Genomic DNA, 6,000 nt, shown 5'->3' on the forward strand with positions numbered 1-6,000 from the left:
GTGAGTAACTTAATATAATAGCTCTTTTTAGTATTTTTAAGACATATGCATACATGTTTATAATAGAGGTTTTCATCTAGCTTGATTCACTGCTACAGTGAATATCTATGGACACCTTTACACACATGTGCAAATAGGATGAATTTCTAGAACTGAAAATTTTTTTTATTAACACTGAAATTTTTAGTACTTACAGCAACTCCATAATTCTCTTTTAAAAAAGGCTTGTTTCACTTTGTATTTCAACTAACATCATTTGAGTTTTCCCAGTGTACCAAACCTTAGCCCAAACTTAGTATTGTGAGTAATTTTGATATTTGACCATTCTGTTTGATAAGAAATCATATTTCATTATTGTTTTGTTAGAAATTCCCAAGGTGTATGGATATTTCTTTGTGTGCTTAATGGCCACCAAACTGTATGGGTGACATACTGGCTTTTACACTTATCCTGTTTTTCTGTTGCCTATTAGAATTATTTGAATTACGGTACTTTGGAATAATGAAGTAATATTATTTTACCATTAAGCAGGGTAGCAATAGTATATACATAAAATAAAAACATGATTATGTCATATCGTTAAGTAAAAGTAATGCAAAATGGAATGTAAAATATGATTTCATTTTTCCTTTAGAGATAGGTAGACAAAGAATATAAACATCCACTACTGAAAGGGCATTTTCGGTCCTATCTTTTACAACTTGAACTTTCTTCTATATCAATTCTTCCTCTTTTATTGTTTTCTATTATTTCTTCACATTCCATTTTAATCTAATTATACTTTTAATAGCAGCTATTACAGTCAAAGTTCTAGTTGGAGTAAATATTTTTATTTAAATTTTCCATATATTATCATATAGTAAAATTATCTTTTGTCACTTGCTACATCTTCAATAAGAAATAGATCTTATAAAACAATATCTTTGAACTTATATTTTAGCACTAACAGACAGCATTATTTATGTTGGAATTTTCAAACTTAGTTGTGACTCAGCACCATCTAAAGAATTTGTAAAACATTAATTCCCAGTCTCATCTATAGAGGTTCAATATAAAAACTCTGAGATGGACTTCAAAATCTATATTTTTAAAAGTGCCTCAGTTGACTTAGATGCATGATAAGTTTGGGAATAACTAATTTGGAACTTGTCAGAAACAAATTTCTTTACAAATGTATTTTAATATTTTCAATATATTTGAAGATTAAGCTCAAAATATTCTTTTTCTACCTTTTCAACATGGAATTTATAATCATTTTCACTTTGGAAGTTGAACAAACCTTCAAGATATTTGATATTTTTATACTGGCATTTGCTGAAATGTAGAAAATAATCCAAAGATTTAAAATGTTCCAGTGTGTACCTGTATGTATTTACCATAAAAATAAGCATTAATTTCCTAGGATAAAGTTAGCTGGGACCTATTGAGTTTTACATTATGAGCTTAAAGAGATTCAAATCTAAATTAATTTCATTCTACCTATTTTTCTAAATGCTTATTTCAAGGAAGTTGGGTTTATTGAAATTAGCTCATGTTTGTCATCTAGAGAAGGAAGGAGAATGAAATTTGCCCTCTCATATTGGATTGCCATCTCCTTCAAGGCTCACATATTCAGCTGTGAGAAACACTTTCCCTGGGGTTTCCATGGTTTCTTGTGTATGTGTCTGTTATCAGACTTCCCTGTGTTTCTCTTCACAACAAATAACCTGCCTTCACCATGTTGGTTTCCAGCATGGTGCCTAGAGGGCTCAATAATGCTGCCTCATCCTGATTTCTTTGTTTGAAGTTACTCTCATCTCTGGAATACTTCTTATCCCTTAGGCCTGCCTCTAGCCAAGGTTCTGTAGATACCTTGCTGAGGTGTGTGGTCTTGTGGTTCACATATAGAAATTCTTAGAAGATAGGACATTTTCTACCATGTCTTTGTTTCCAGCATGTGTCATGATGCCTAGTGCATAGTAAGAACGAATGCTAGCTGAAATGACTGAAATTCTACACCAGAGAACATGTTCTATAACTTTCTGGTTTTTAAAAAAGATATTGTTAATAATGTGATGTAATGGTTGCAAAACTGATTTGAACTCAATAGATGCAGATGGAAGGCTTTAAAAGGTTAAATATTTTTTAATAAAATAGACTCTATTATGGACCTCTCAGATTATATTTTTCTTCAACAATCACAAGAAAACTTTTAATTTTCTGATTACCCTTTTTTGTTGTTGTTTTTTTAAGATTTTATTTATTTATTCATGACAGACAGTGAGAGAGAGAGAGAGAGAGGCAGAGACACAGGCAGAGGGAGAAGCAGGCTCCATGCCGGGAGCCTGACGTGGGACCCGATCCCGGGACTCCAGGATTGTGCCCTGGGCCAAAAGCAGGCGCTAAACCTCTGAGCCACTCAGGGATCCCCCTGATTACCCTTTTGATAGTGATTTACATTTTCTCTTTATAGATGGAAACAAAAGGCTAACCTATAGCATATTCCTTAGAAATAAATGTCTATTGAGTACATACAAATTATTAAATGTAATTTATAGGAGATGAAAAAGAAAAATGCAACTTTAGAACTATATATTTAAAATATATTTGTTTTTCAGAATTATTTCTTCATATTCAAATGGGTAGATTTTAAATTATGAAACAGGAATAAAAAGTAATACAATACTAATTACTTAAAAACAGAGTAAACATGTTGAGCCAATAGACCTTTCTTCATGTTATGAAAACCAGGAGCCACTGAAGAAAAGCTGTTGAAAGAATTTGTAGATTACAGGGAAGCCATCTAACTTCTGATTCCTTTAAATTCCAATATAAGACTATTAAAGAGACATAACTAATCACATCTGTCATGAAGCACTTGAAAGTCAATACCAATCCCAGCAATAAATAAAGGGAGAGAATTTCTGCTGAGGGAAAAACTAATCATAAATTAGTAAAATATGGAATCATTCAAGTGGGAATGTATGAGTATCATTGGCCACTAAGTCATCCAGTGCACTAATTTTCTTAATGGTGTGATCTAGCGTGCACTTTGACAATACCTTTTGGAAAAAATTAGTTTAATTTATATTAAAATACTTAGGTAATCTTAGAATATCTAGTATTTACTTTTGAGTGAACATCTGTGCAGTTGTTACCCTTAGTTCTAGGCATCTCTGATTAGATAAAAGCAGATCAGTTAATTAATGTGTCAATCAAAAAGTTTTCCAACTATAATTTTCCAAAATAATAATGTTCAGGTGGTTTCAAGTATAAATGGCTTTAACTTAGAGTTATATCCTATGGAACAGTGATTGGGCATTTGACTTAAATCTTTTTTTCCTTGATACATTATTTTGGCTGGATAAATCCACTTGATGAGATTACATTTTATTGGATATTTTTAATTTAAGAATGAAGCATAAAAAAAAAGAAAAGAAAAAAGAACGAAGCATCTTATTTAGAAACAAAAGTATTACTTTCTTAATGTTGACTAGCTAAAAAAAAAAAAAAAAAAAAAAAATTAAGTTGGAATTTTCACCAGGATATGAAATTCAGTTTTTTCAAATTAAGAGCAAATACTTTTTAAAAAAATACTTATTCAAATTATTAAAGATTAGATGTCATATTCATTTTGCAAGGATATTATTGAGTTATTTTAATAGAATCACTTGAAAGTGGGAGATAAGCATTTCAAAATATATCTACGTGATCCTAAAATCATGTGGAAGTTAATGGAAATGAAATTTAATGAATTTTAGTTATATTTGTCAGCTTGAATGGATCTACACTGTTTAAATGTTTAATTGCCTCCTCTTTGGAACTGATTATATGTTAACAAGTCATTAATTTTCCTAGAATTTCTGAATTTGAAATTGATTATAGTATCTGTCATTGACAATTCTGTAAGGCTAACATTACTTGTTTACCTTGGTCCTGCTATACATCTTCAGAAATGGTGGTGATAGTGACAAGATTCTGGGCTCTGACATGATGATTAGTTATGGTAAAATAACAGAATGGCAATATGGTATGAACAGCTTGTGTGGTCAAGTAGTAATAGGCCTAACAGCTGGAAAATAATAATTCAGAGGCATATTTGCCTACATTTTGTGGCATGTCATGGCAATTACATGGCATTACATAGGCTGACAACTTGAGATGATTACTCATTTTTATTATAAAAAAGAGAAGAATTTTTGTCATTAAGGATGGGGAAAAATGAATTATGAAGTCCTTATTTCTCTCCCACTGGGCTTTAGCCTGGAAAGTTGTTTTAATACTTTTCAACTTGGACATATGTTTACTTGTAATATTCAAATTTGAAGTTGGGGCCTTATTACTCTTTTTTTATTTACTTTTAGAGGTTATTACTTTCTCCTAGTGAACTGAAGTCTCAGGAAATTAATGAGACAAATAGAAAGCCTTTTTGTAAGATTATTCTTGAAATGTTCTTCATATCATCTGAATTAATTCAGAAGTTATTTAAACCCTGATGACTCCTGGAAACCGTCTTTTGCCTTCCTAAAGACAGCCTCTTTGTGAAAATGTTTTACAGCATTTATTTTCAAGTAGACTGAATATACCCCTGAATATACATGTTCTTAGAATGCTACAAGTATAATTTGAATCTGATTAGATTCCAAAGTGCTAGATTTGAATATAGCGTATCTAAAATTTATATTAAATTCATAGGAGCAGATGTTACATCCATTTTCCCAGAATGACTTCAAGGTCTTGCAAAATTAAGTCTTAATAATTTTTAAAATGACAATGATTTATATTTTTTAATTACATTTCTTTTTTCAAATTATAAGATGCCCGTACTACAATCTGAGAAGATCTCATAAGCATATAGGAGAAAGGCATGATTAAACTCTCTCATGGCCATCTTAAAAATAATGAGTAATTTAAATTCAATTAAGCCTAACTCAAGTGAGTTTTCTTTAAACTAATACATGTGTCGATTACATTTCATCAATTTAAATATTTTTCCTTTAATGTAGCCTTGTTCTAAAATGATTTAAGGCAGTTACCAAAAAAATACACACAAATAAGACCAAAAAAGCAGGGAGGAGGAGGGATTAAAAAGTAGACTAATAAATCTGGGAGAATGAAAGTGAGAAAAGTAAGATGAAACTAAGAGTATAATCAGTCAACTGAGCTGCAAGATGATGCATACTCTCTAGTGACAGGAAGCAAATACTTCTTGAGCTTTCTGGCAGACCTTGTAACACAGAATCATGTGTTGGTGAAATATCCCAGTGTCCATATAAAAAGAACAAAGCAGTTACTCAGAAGAGTAAAACTATTCTCCATATTGAATCTAGATAAATATTTTTGCAGTATATTCTCAGAAAGAAAATATGGAACAACGTGTTAAAAACTGTTTTCCACAACATTTTTTTAGTAATTACAAAAGTGTGTTTCAGGAAGATGTTTCTTATCATGTCCCTCAAAGTGGATTAGAGGCATCAGATCATAGAATAATTCAGGTCAAAAAAGAAAAAGGAAAAAGACTACAGGATGGTAAAACAACATGCAATTTTCTGAGTCTAACTTGATTAGTGGGGATCCCTGGGTGGCTCAGCGGTTTAGCGCCTGCCTTTGGCCCAGGGCGCGATCCTGGAGACCCGGGATCGAATCCCACGTTGGGCTCCTGGTGCATGGAGCCTGCTTCTCCCTCTGCCTATGTCTCTGCCTCTCTCTCTCTCTCTGTGTGTGTGACTATCATAAAAAATAATAATAATAACTAGATTAGTGGAAAGAATAGTGTAGAGAGAAGTTTATTCATATAGTCACCACCTGACCTCAAAACGTCTCATGGCACGTCATACAGTACAATTACATCATATGTACATTGTTAATATCAAAGGAAGTAGTGAGTTTAATTATTAATTATCTCTTAAAGAATACTTGTTTTGAAAAATTGAAAATAATACAGGATTGTATAAAATAAAGTTACAGTCTCTCCAATTAAATTCTCACTTTCCATAGTTAATCCTCTTAACTATTTTGGTT

The sequence above is a fragment of the Canis lupus genome, chromosome 4 (genome assembly GCF_003254725.2).
Source record: "Canis lupus dingo isolate Sandy chromosome 4, ASM325472v2, whole genome shotgun sequence".
In the NCBI taxonomy this organism is placed as follows: Eukaryota; Metazoa; Chordata; class Mammalia; order Carnivora; family Canidae; genus Canis; species Canis lupus.